The sequence below is a fragment of the Pan paniscus genome, chromosome 3 (assembly GCF_029289425.2).
Source record: "Pan paniscus chromosome 3, NHGRI_mPanPan1-v2.0_pri, whole genome shotgun sequence".
In the NCBI taxonomy this organism is placed as follows: domain Eukaryota; kingdom Metazoa; phylum Chordata; class Mammalia; order Primates; family Hominidae; genus Pan; species Pan paniscus.
The window spans coordinates 17,570,752-17,583,906 of NC_073252.2; the positions used below are offsets into that span (position 1 = coordinate 17,570,752).

A 13,155-nucleotide genomic window follows, 5' to 3' on the forward strand; every position below is an offset into this window, starting at 1 on the left:
TTACACCTGTAATCCCAGCACTTTGGGAGGCAGCGACGGGCAGATCACCCGGGGCCAGGAGTTCGAGACCAGCCTGGCCAACATGACAAAATCCTATCTCCACTAAAAATACAAAAATTAGCCAGGCATGGTGGCACATGCCTATAATCCCAACCGCTTGAGAGGCTGAGGCACAAGAATTGCTTGAACCCAGGAGGCAGGGGTTGCAGCGAGCCGGGATCTCACCTCCAGCCTGGGTGACAGAGCAAGACTGTGTTAAGAAAATAAAACAAAAGAAAACAAAACAAACAACAACAACAAAAAAAACACTCAAATCTCATGTAATCCTGTTGCTTAAAACCATCAATGTCCTTCCTCTATTTTTAAGACAAAAGTCCAAATTTGGTAATGTGCCCATAAGGCTCTGCATGTTCTGACCCTGGCACCTTCTCCAGTTGCATTTAATGTCATCCCTGCTTTGCTCTGCACACTCCAGCCTCATTGACCCTCTTTCTGTTCCTTGAACTCAGTCTGTTTGTTTCCACACCAGGGTCTTCACAAATGCTGTTCCCTCTGCTGGAATTCGCCCCCACTACCACTTACTGCCTCCTTGCCTAGATAACTGAGCTTCAGACACCACCTTAAAAGTTTACTTTCTCTAGTTCAATTCTGGTTCCCTTCTACAATTTCCTAGCACCTGCTACTGCTCATTATAGCACTTATCAAAACCACACTTCATCAGTTAATGTAAAAATATTAGTTTTACATTTGTTCTCCCTGTTAGATTATAACAGGGATTTTGTCCCTCTTGTTCACATGACCAACATAGCTCTCAAAACATAATAGGCCCTCAGTACATACTTAATAAATGAATACACGAATTGAAGAATGAATATCTTTGTAAATATAATTTTAGGACTGCATAGTAGTCAATCTAGGTTATGATAAAAATTTATCTAGCCATTCTTCTGCTCATGACCATTTAGATTGTTTTCAAATATTTACTAAAAATAGAGAGGCATAAAAAAATAAAATATTATTCAAACACATAGTGTCAAAATTTCTCTTAGGAGAAAAACTTTAAGGGGAAATCCCTTATTAAGAGCTTGGGGTTACACTGAGATTCCAAGGGGTATATGGCAACTGGCCCCCAAAACTTCAAGAAAGAGTTTACTGCACTTACTGAAACAAGAAGATGAATTTTCTCATTGTTCTAGAGAGGCAGAGTGAAAGACATAGCATGGAGGAGAGATGAGAGGGAGAGAGAGAAAGAGAGAGAGACAGACAGACAGGCAAGGGCAGGATGTGGTGGTAGGTGCTGAGTGGGGACAGGTCAGGAGAGGATCCCTAGTGACATGGTGACCAAACCAATCCAGGAGAACAGAACAGTGCAGGGAACATGTCCCCACAAATCTTGTCTCTTAAATAACACTTTTGTTGGGTTGTTTTTGTGTGTGTGTGTGTGTGTGTGTTTTTACCCCAGAATAGATGAAGAGGCTAGATCCCATATCTGAAAGACATGTAAGAAACTGAATTAACTCAAGATGGGTTAAAGATTTAAATGTAAAACCTCAGACTGAAAATTTTAGAAAAATAAAACAGGAAATACCAATCTGAACAATCAGACTTGAGAAAAAAATTCTGACTGAGTCCTCAAAAGCAATTGCAACAAAAACAAAAAATGACAAGTGAGACCTAATTAAACTAAAGGGCTTCTGAACATCAAAAGAAACTACCAACAGAGTAAATAGACAACCTACAGAATGGGAGAAAATAGTTGCAAACTGTGCAGCTCACAATGGTCTATATTCAGAATCTATAAGGAATTTAAACAACTCAACAAGTAAAAAAAACAAATAACCTTATTAAAAAGTGGACAAAAGAATAGATACTTCTCAAAAGAAGACATACAAGTAGCCAACAAACACATGAAAAAATGCTCAACGTCGTTAGTCATCAGAGAACTGCAAATCAAAACCACAATGAGATACCTACCATCTCATGCCACTCAAAATGGCTATTATTAAAAAGTCAGAAAACAACAGATGCTGGTGAGGCTGCAAGGAAAGGGGAATGCTTATACACTGTTGGTGAAAATGTAAATTAGCTCAGCCACTGTGAAAAGCAGTTTGGAGATTATTCAAAGAACTAAAAAGAGAACATGTGACCCAGCAATCCCATTACTGGATATATATATATCCAAAAAAAAATAAATCATGTGAGATATATATATATAATGGAATACCACTTAGCCATAAAAAGGAATGAAATAATGGCATTTGCAGCAATCTGGATAGAGCTGGAGACCATTATTCTAAATGAAGTAACTCAGGAATGGAAAACCAAACATTGTATGTTCTCACTCATAAGTGAGACCTAAGCTATGAGGACACAAAGGCATAAGAATGATACAGTGGACTTTGGGGACTCAAGGGGAAGGGCGGGAGGTGGGTGAAGGATAAAAGACTACACATTGGGTAGAGTGTACACTGCTTGGGTGATGGGTGCACCAAAATCTTCGAAATCACCACTAAAGAACTTATCCATGTAACCAAACACCACCTGTTCCCCAAAAACTATTGAAATTAAAAAAAATAAATCATTCTGACAAAAAGACACATGCGTACACTCATATGTTTATCACCATACTGTTTACAATAGCAAAGACATGGAATCAACCCAGATGCCCATCAACAGTGGATTGGATAAAGAAAATACAGTCTATATACACTATGGAATACTACTCAGCCATAAAAAGAAATGAAATAATGTCTTTTGCAGCAAGTTAGATGGAGCTGGAAGCCATTATCCTCAGTGAACTAATGCAGGAACAGAAAACCAAATATCATGCCTCACTTATAAGTGGGAGCTAAACTTTGGGTACTTACGGACACAAAGATGGGAACAATAGACACTGGGGACTACTAAAGGGGAAAGGGAGGAAGAGGGACAAGCGTTGTAAAACTAACAATTGGGTACTATGCTCACTACCTGGGTGATGGGATCAATCATACCCCAAAACTCAGAATCGCAAATTATACCCAGGCAACAAACCTGCACATGTAGCCCCGACTCTAAAATTAAAAAGTTGAAATTGAAATTTTTTAAAAAACGGAAGCTGCATGAAAAGAAACAGGAAGCAGGAACCAAACAACAAGACATAAGAGGTTACTCAGATCTCCAAGAGGCAAGGCAAGGGGGATCCACCTTTTCTCTGTTTCTCTTGTTTCTCTCTCTCTCTCTCTCTCTCTCTCTCTATATATATATATATATATATATATATATACACACACACACACATATAGATGTATATATGTATATATACTACATATATACACATATAATATGTGCGTGTGCATGTGTGTCTATCTATCTTTGTCTCTTTTTTCCTTTCTGAGGGGAGCGAGGGTATATTCAAGGTTGTCTCCTTTAGGATAAATTTATAAATACGGAATTACTGGGTTAAAGGTTGGCCACACATTTAAGGTAAAAATGATTTTTAGCAATTTATATTTCTTTTTATTCAGTAGGAATTTGAAAGAATAAAACATTCCTTGTCCTTACAAATAGTTGTCTTCAATTACAAGTTCCAGCACCTTCTGGTTGAAAGTCATCTCTCTTCTACTCTAAAACTGTACATACCATAAGTGCTTAATCAATGAATATTGAAATAAATTCCTAGCACTCCTAGTCCTGAAAACTAGCCATTTTTCTATGGGCATATTCCCCCGATCTCCAAGAACACTGCAATATGTCTTAATTTTTCGGGATCAGTTCCTTCATCCTCTGACTTACAAATATCTTGAGTCTTCAAAATTGTGTTGGGTATTTTGAATCTTGGTTCTGTGAATTTTCCAATTCTGTTGATGTCCCGTTTTTTTTGGTGTTGTTTGTTTGTCTGTTTGTTCTGACACGGAGTCTCTCTCTGACCCCAGGCTGGAGTACAATGACATGATCTCAGCTCACTGCAACCTCTGCCTCCTGGGTTCAAGCTATTCTCCTGCCTCAGCCTCCTCATTAGCTGGGACTATAGGCACACCCCACCATGCCTGGCTAATTTTTGTATTTTTAGTAGAGACGGGATTTCACCATGTTGGCCAGGATGGTCTCCATCTCCTCACCTCATGATCCACCCACCTCGGCCTCCCAAAGTGCTGGGATTACAGGCGTGAGCCACCACACCTGGCCAATGTCCTGTTTTTTTAAAGGATTTTGACACACATACTCCTGATTAGCATAGTAAACTCAAAATAATTACTAAATATTTCTGAAATTCAAGCAAGATATTGCTTGTGCTTAGTTTTTAATAATGCAAAATTGTTTTGAGCCAGTACTCCTTTTTTAAACTAATTTAATTCTCCTCTTTAATATGCTACATTAAAAATCTAGCCAATATCAAAATTAGCCATATAGCTGATAAAAGAAAATAATAATAATTAGAATCATAATTTCAGAATTTGTCTAGAAGGCTTTTTCTCTCTTTTCCTTTCTTTTTCCAGATTTATTAAGGTATAATTGAAAAATGAAAATTGTACATATTTACAGTGTACAGTGTGATGTTCTGACATACGTGTACATTGTAAAATGTTTAAATCAAGCTAACTAACATATGCATCAACTCACATACTTATTTTTTGCACTGAGAACATTTTAGAGCTATTCTCTTAGCAATTTTCAAGTATACAAGACAGTATTATTAAGTATAGTCACCATGCTGTACAATAGATCTCCAGAACTTATTCATCCTGTCTACTTGAAACTTTGTAACACTTCACCAATATCTCCTTATCTCCCACTCCAAGTCCTGGCAACCACCATTCTGCTGGCAGCTTCTATGAGTTGGACATTTTAGATTCCACATATGTGAGATCACGCAGTATTTGTCTTTCTGTGCCTGGCTTGTTTCATTTAGTATAATGTCCTCCAGTTCATCCATGGTGTCACAATGACAGGACATCCTTTGTTTTTAAGGCTGAATAGTATTCCAGTGTGTATTTATACCTCATTTCCTTTATCCATTCATCCATCAATGGACACTTAGGTTGTTTCCATGTCTTTCCATTGTGAATAATACTGCAATGAACACAGGAGTGCAGATATCTCATCAACATACTAATTTCATTTCCTTTGAATATATATTCAGTAGTGAAATTGCTGGGTCATATGGTAGTTTTATTTTTAATTTTTTGAGGAACCTCAATGCTCTTTTCCATAGAGGCTATACTAATTTATATTCCCACTGACAGTATACAAGGGTTCCCTTTTCTCCACATCCTTGCCAATACTTGTTATCTTTTGTCTTTTTGATCATAGCACTTCTAACAGGTGTTAGGTGATAGCTCATTATGGTTTAATTTGCATTTCCCTGATGATTAGTGATGCTGAGCATTTTTTCAAATGCCCATTGGCCATTTGTATGTCTTCTTTTGAAAAATGTCTATTCAGGTCCTTTGCCCATTTTTTAACTGAGTTATTTGTTCTCTTGCTTAACAGCCATTTTCTTTAGACCCTGTTGGCCCACATAAAAAAAGAAATAGGCAGATCTAAGACAAAAAGTTAATCTGTAATAATCCACCAAATAGCTATTTCATGCACTCTTTATACCTTTAATTTTTTTCTATCAAAGTTATTCTCTTTCTGCAATTGGTCACTTCTAATATATTTATGGTTGGGTTAGAGTCTGACCATATAACGTTTTTAAGGGCATAGCAATGCCACCTTTAAAAAGTTATCCTACAGTTAGAGTCTCACAAAAATACAGTTTATTGGGGCTTTGTTTCTAATATCAAAAGACGGGAAACTATGTAAATCTCTAACATTAGTGGGCTACTTAAATAAATTATGGAACATGAACAAAATAGAGTATCTTGCAGCCAATAAAAAAGAATGAGATCTATCTATGCATGCCAATATAAAATAAATTCTACGGTGCATTTTAAGACAGAGTCTCACTCTGTTGCCCAGGCTGGAGCGCAGTGGCGCCATCTCGGCTCACTGCAAGCTCCGCCTCCCGGGTTCACGCCATTCTCCTGCTCCAGCCTCCCGAGTAGCTGGGACTATAGGCGCCTGCCACCACGCCCGGCTAATTTTTTGTATTTTTCGTAGAGATGGGGTTTCACCGCGTTAGCCAGGATGGTCTCGATCTCCTGACCTCGTGATCTGCCCACCTCAGCCTCCCAAAGTGATGGGATTACAGGCGTGAGCCACCATGCCCGGCCTCTATGGTATATTTTAAATGAACAAAGCAAACTGCAAAACATTGTGTATAATATGCATTTTGTATGCTTAAAATATCTCTACTTGGCTACAAAAGAAAGTCATAGTTGTTGCTTCTAAGGAAGGCAGTGGGAGACATGGTTCCGAGATGTAAGGAAAACTTACTGTTCATTGAACTTTAATTTTTTTTTTTTTAGACAGAGCCTTGTTCTGTCATTCAGGCTGGAGTGCAGTGGCATGCTTATGGCTCACTGTAGCCTCAGCCTCCTGGGTTCAAACAATCCTCCCACCTCAGCCTCCCTAGTAGCTGGGACTACAGGGGTACACCACCACACCTGGCTAAATTTTGCATTTTTTGTAGAGATAAGGTTGCCCAGGCTGAAATATTTTAATTTTTTACAATGAGCATATATTAATTTTTAGTTAAACATAGACAATCAAATGGGAAGGGGGAGGGCTTTGGTTCTGTATTTCATGAAACCAGTCAAAATCACTATCACTTTTGGCTAATGGTAATCAACTCAAATTGCAAATTAGCAATTAATTTATCTCTGAATCTATTGGCAGGATTTCAACATCTCACCAAATCTTACTAAGAGTTTTAACCATATGCCAAACAGTTATTTCCTCGGTCATTCATTCATTGCACCATTCAATTCATACTAACCGTGGGCATGCACAATGCCAGATGCCATGCTGGGACACAGGAACACAGCAGTGAGCAAGAAAAGGAATTCGTTGTTACCTCTTTGAGCTTAGAGTCTAGCAGTAAAGACCAACCTTCCTACTAAGTAACTGGAGAAATGCTGAAGAGCATTGTAAGAGTACTTGAAGGGATGCTTATACAATCTATGTATTGGAAAGACCTCTGAGGAAAGGACATTTAGCTGATACCTCTAGTTAACCAGGTGACTGGTGAGAGAGCATGTTCTAAGAAGAGATGGGCAGATGGTGCCACCTCAAGGGTAAAAGAGAGCTCTACCTGGCAGATTGAAAGCTGTCAGGACCAAAGGAGCCTCAAGTTCAGATAAATGAATGGGGATACCACCAGGGAGCAGATCCTAGGGGACTTGAGCAAGGTTGAGGACCCTGGACCTCGCTTTAATGACAGGAAGAACCACAGCAGGATTTTAAGCAGGTGTGTTAGTCTCCTAGGGCCACTGTAACAAATTAACCACAAACCAAGTGGCTTAATAGAACAGAAAAGCATTTTCTAATAGTCCTGAAGGCCAGAAGTCTGAAACCAAGGTATGGTGAGGGCCGTGCTCCCTCTGAAAGCTCAAGAGGAGAATCCCTCCTAGCCTCTTCCTAGCTTCTGCTGGCTGTCAGCAATCTTTGGTGTTCCTTGACTTATAGACACATCACTCCAAACCCTCCCTCTGTCATCAGATGGCCTTCTCTCTGTAGGTATCTCTGTCCAAATCTCTCTTGTAAAACCACCAGTCACAGTGAATTTCGGAGACACCATGATCCACTATGACTTTATATTAAGTTGATTACATCCAAAAATACCCTATTTCCAAAAAGTCATATTCCCAGGTTCCACATGGAAGTGAATTTTGGAGGGACCCAATTTAACCCAGTACAGCGAGGACACAATATAATCTGATTTGCATTTTATAAAAACTATTCCAAGGATAAAGAGGGAAAAGATAGGGAGGGAGCGAGACTGGAAAGATAAAGATTAACTTCATATACATCTTTATTATTTTTGAATTAGGAGACTCATTTTGAGGCCCGAGCTACATACACATCAGACGTTGAGCTAAGAGCTGTTTCCATGATATCTCATTCTGTCCTCACACTGCCCTGTGAAGATAGTCAGAGATGTGACTTTACCTGTCCATGGTCACACAGCAGTGCCTCAAACCCAGATCTGGTGGGCTCTAGAGCCTGCATGGTTTCCATCCTCCCAGGCTGAAAACTAAACACATTCTCAAGGCAATGAGACTCCTTTGACATAGATTTCCAGGAGATGGAAAATACTGTACACTGGCATGGTTTTAAGCACACTTCAAATTTTTTATGCGAAGCCAGGGCAAAAGGTGAATAGTTAACATATCCTAAAGAGCAGTCATGTTGTAATGCAAAGGAATTTGAGGGTTCCAATCACACTGTACCATGTCCAGTGATTCAACACTAGGTCAGAAATATTCTTTTTAAAAAGTGACCTATGTAAAATCCGTGCTTCACAAACACAATCCCATATTAAAAGAAGCCTGCTTTTTATAAAATGAAGAAACTTGAAGCTATCATCTGAAAAACTCAGATACAGAAATGAATACAGAGGAAAAAAGAGGTAATTGGTGGGAATTATTCGGACTGATAGCTGATATTGATCAGAAACAGACTGTGGGTCTTCTCCCTCTTTCCTGCTTTACCTCCATAGTCCACAATTGTAAAGGTGGGTTGAAATTTTAAGAAACAACAATGAAGACCAAGGTTATTCTCTCTTGTGCTCAGTAGTTTTTAAGGGGTCAAATGAGTATTGTGGGTGTAGGTTACAGCTTCTGTCACTTATCACAATTTTGTCATCTCAAGGTCTGAACAAGGGAGCACCCAACTCTCAATCTCCTCTTTTTTGTTCCATGGCTTTTTCCTGCAATATTAAAATAGAAATGAAAGAAGGAAGAAAGGAGGGAAGGAAGGAAGGAATGGAGGAAGAGAGGAAGAAAGAGAGGAAAGGATGAAGGAGAGAATGAAACTTGAAAAAAGTACATGTGAATCCAAAAAGGAGAAAACAACGATTATTCTGATATGTATTACTAGTTTAAAAACGGAACTGTAAATCAGGTTATAATTTATAAACCGGTTCCTAAAAATAAAGAATAAAATATGTTCAAAAGCAATTAATAAGCAATTTTTATCTAGGAAGTGGGTGATTTTTGCACAAGGGGGAGAGAAATGCTCCAGGCTTTGCCTCATCTCCTAGAAGCATCCCATATTCTTAGATGTGACGTTGCCTTGGTAACCACAACTTGGTGACCTCGTTATTTCAACCTAATCCTGCTTTGAAATTATAGTTGCTCCACCCTTTTGCCTGGCCAGCCTGATAACATAATCATTGTAAATGAGGATGGGAAAAAAACAGCAGGATATAGTCCCTCCGGTGACACGAGACCAGTCTCACCTTATCATGGAAATAGACGAACAATTAAACGGCATGAATCTAAAACCCTAAAAGTGGATTTTCTTATTTTTATATGGCTTGTTATGCTTATTTTCAAAACCTACTGGTGGATTCAATGTAGCAGGGTATCTTGATATTACTATATGAAAATGGAAAATTCCTATTTTTGTTAAAAAAAAAGAGCTAAACTGTCAAAGGTGAAGTTCTTAATTATGCATTTGTTTTGCCCAACAGCTGAATAGAAACCAGAATCAGAAAATAATTTTTTAACAAGTAGACTGGTAGTATCCAGGTTTGTTTGTCCAGCTTAACTTCCTCTGGCTAAAGCCTCGCAGATCAGTTGTCATCTTGAATTCAGGTTCGTTTCATAACAAAAGAATCAGGAGATGACATTGCTTACATTCTGAATGCATCAAGTCGAACTATACTGTAGTTTACAGGAAATATATTTACTAATTTGTTTCAATTTGTGTGCTTTGAGATCTCTGCCCGGAAAGGAAGGAAAATCCATTCTCTTTCTCCTTCATTTCCTCCTTTAAAAAAAAAAAAAAAAATTCCAAAATGGCTAGGATACAGTAGTGATAGGTTTGGATCTCAATAAAATGTTCATACTGCTCCCAACTCATACATGGGTAGCTACGTGGCCTGTCTCTTGGGTTCCTGGGCTCCCCTTCCAGGACACCCCCCCATTTCTGATTGCCACACACCAGCTCACTCATTGTCTTTCCAAAAGATCCCCAGTTGTGGCACGTGGAGGGGAGGGTTACTTAGATGGATTCCCTTCACCCATTCTCCTGCTGGCAATAGTCCTGCTTCCTCTGTCTCCCCACTGTGTGCTTCCCAAAGAATAATTCTTTGCTACTGGTGGATATGCTGTTGGCCTCACCAGTGGATGTCAATGGCAGCTCACAGGTGAGATGCAAGTTCCCACTCAAGGCCGTTATCCAGAGAGAACATGCCCAGGGGATAAGGCCACCCATGCTGGCATCCCCTCCTGCTGGCAAAAAGAGAGCCACTGCCATGGGGGGAAGAGGGAATGGCCAATGGTTGGCTAATGGATCCAAAGTGCAGCTAGATAAGATGAACAACTTCTAGTGTACTAGAGCACTGTAGGGTGACTATAATCAAAAACAATAATTTATCATATATTTTTAAATAGCTAGAAGAGCAGGTTTTGAATGTTCCCATCTCAAAGAAATGATAAATGTTGGAGGTGATGGATATGCTAATTATCCTAATTTGGATGTTCTACATTGTATACATGTATTGAAATATCACACTGTACTCCATAAATATGTACAATTATTATGTGTCAGTTAAAAATAATATAAAAGAGAGCTGCCACCAGTTATACCTTTTATCTACAAACACTATTGTCATATAATCTTAAGAATTTAGGGAAAGATTGTAGCTTCTTGAAGAAAGTATGCTGCATCAATTAAAGCTTCACTATCAGAGTGATAATATCAAATCTCTTAAGATAAATAACCTGGAACAGTATGCATTTGACTTAAGAGTATTTCTTCCCTTTTGCTGAGGTGAGTAAAATTAGCATTTCATAAAGTGTGAGCTCCAGGTACACTACACCGGGCCATTCTAAGCCTACACTTCTCTTGTTCACTATAGCCACAAGGAGTAATAATAATGACGATGATAACAGCTAACATTCAGTGAGTTTGCATATTTACCATTTGCCTCATTTTACAGAGGAGTGGCTGACACACAGAAAGCAGAGGGTCTTGATAGCCTCCCAAAGCTGGCAGGAAGTGGCAAGCCAAGATTCAGATGCATGTAGCTATTCAGCTATTCTGCCCTCCTGGACCTAACTGTAGAACTAGGACCAATGGTTGGACCGCACGAGCAGACACATCAAAACTCACTCTGAAAAGAAAAGTCTAAGTAGTCCAAGCTGTCCAAAGACAGAATAGACCTAGACAGTCTCAAAAACAAAGGAAACACACAAAGTATGAAATCTAAGACCAAATATCTTTGACCTCCCAGAACAGATCAAAAGCATAGATCTGAGTATAAATACTGTACCCTACTGGCCTCTCTAAGTATTCATCAGATGGTGTGTTTTTGGCTTAGGGGTTCTTAAATGATATACATAGAGAGAGAAAGGGAAGCAAATTTCTTGGCAGATTCAAGCATCTGTGTAGGGAAGAGGAAGGAAGAGTAGTACACTTAAGAGAATCGCAGTGGAATGGGGGTAAGAGGCTGAGAATAGACACGTTTTAGGTTTAGGCTAAGAATTGAGAGAACTCACACAGTTGCTGCGAGGATCAAAGGATAACATGCAAAAATAGACAGAAAAGTATAGCTCATGAGATAAATGTAAGAAATTCCGGTCCCAGAGGCAGCTGGCAGTGCTACCGGCTCCTGAGCAAGTGAAGCAATGCAAACTGTCGGAGGAATATGGTTCCACTGAACCTATTCCAGCCAGGAAGAAACAAGGATGAAAAGGAGGCTTTGGGAACAATGAAGGCAACAAAGACAGCTGGTGGAGGGTGGAAAAAGGAATACATGAAGGGAAGTCCAATTCTGCCATGGCTTGGACATCAAGGTGCTCAAAATTCATGAAGCTCCTCCCTTCTACCATTTGCACCCAAGAGGCCTGAAAATAACCAGATAGCCAGGCCTTTCCTACCTCTCCTTCCCTCTATCTGAAACATCTCTCTTCTCCTTCCTTACTCAGCTCTTTCCTTTGTCTTCTGCTTGGTCATCTCCCAACTATGTTTCAGGTCTCTAAGTTGTCACTTTCTGCAGAAACCCTTTCTGGACTTCCCCTCACCCAATGCTAAATCCTTCTTCTTTTTGGCTCTCCAAACTCCCTGTTCTTTTGTTTGTTTGTTTTTTCTTCCCAGAATGTCTCACAAAACAGCCAAATATACCTCTGTAAAGACAGAAAGTAAAATAATGCTAGTTCTGTGAATTCTCTCTTCTTCTCATGCAAATCCATCAACTGCCACCAATGGACAGAAAGGAGCTCAATGAGAAGCCAAGCTCCCTGTTCTTTCTCCATTTCTATATAGTTACTGCCTCTTGCCATCTTCCCCATCACCCTCCATAAACTTGTTAACCTTGTGAAGGCAAGAACCATGGTGTCTACACAGTGCCTGGCCCATAACAGAAACACAATAAATTCATTCATTCATTTACTCACCTGACACATATTTACTGAATATACATTCTGTGCCGGGCACTGAAGTAAAGCAGCAAACAAGACAGATAAATTCTCTGCCTTCATTCTTGGGGGAAGGAAAGGTTTTTTTTTTAATTTTATTTTATTTTTAAATCAAGTAAATGAAAACAAACAAGACGGTTACAGATTGCTAAAAGAGGTATGGAAAAAAATGAACAGTTTGATGACATGAAAGAGGAAGACCTTCTTTAAGTCTCATGTCTTTGGATCCTGGGAGAATCTGTCCCCTGCAGCCTAAAGCCATGTTCCTTCTTTCACCGGGATTCACTGAGATCCTCAGGGAGATCACAGGGCAATGAGGGGAACCGAAGAGGAAACCAGGGATTGTAATCATATGGGATAAGGCCTATGACAGATACTCACATGGGGCTGGGTGTGATGGAAGAGCCAAGTGGTATGTTGAAAATTTAGGAGCACTGTTCCAGAAGGGCTTCTGGTGACGATGACTTCGAGCCTGGTGATTCAGAGTACTATGGTTTCTGGGACTGTAGTACTGGATTTGAATCCAGCCCCCACCTCTCACTAGCTGTGTGGCCTTGGATGAGTTACTTAATTTCTGTGTTTCAGGTTCCTCATCTGAAGGATGAGTTAAATGACAATACTCGCCCTACAGGGCAGTTGTGAGGAT

At 39.5% G+C, this 13,155-nt stretch overlaps 1 non-coding gene across 1 annotated transcript; it reads right to left on the reverse strand.

The window, feature by feature from the left end:
- Positions 1-12,188: 12,188 nt before the first annotated feature.
- On the reverse strand, positions 12,189-12,325 carry LOC112439709 (small nucleolar RNA SNORA75). The gene has a single exon (XR_003027947.3). It is a non-coding gene; the product is annotated as a small nucleolar RNA SNORA75 (small nucleolar RNA).
- Positions 12,326-13,155: the final 830 nt, after the last annotated feature.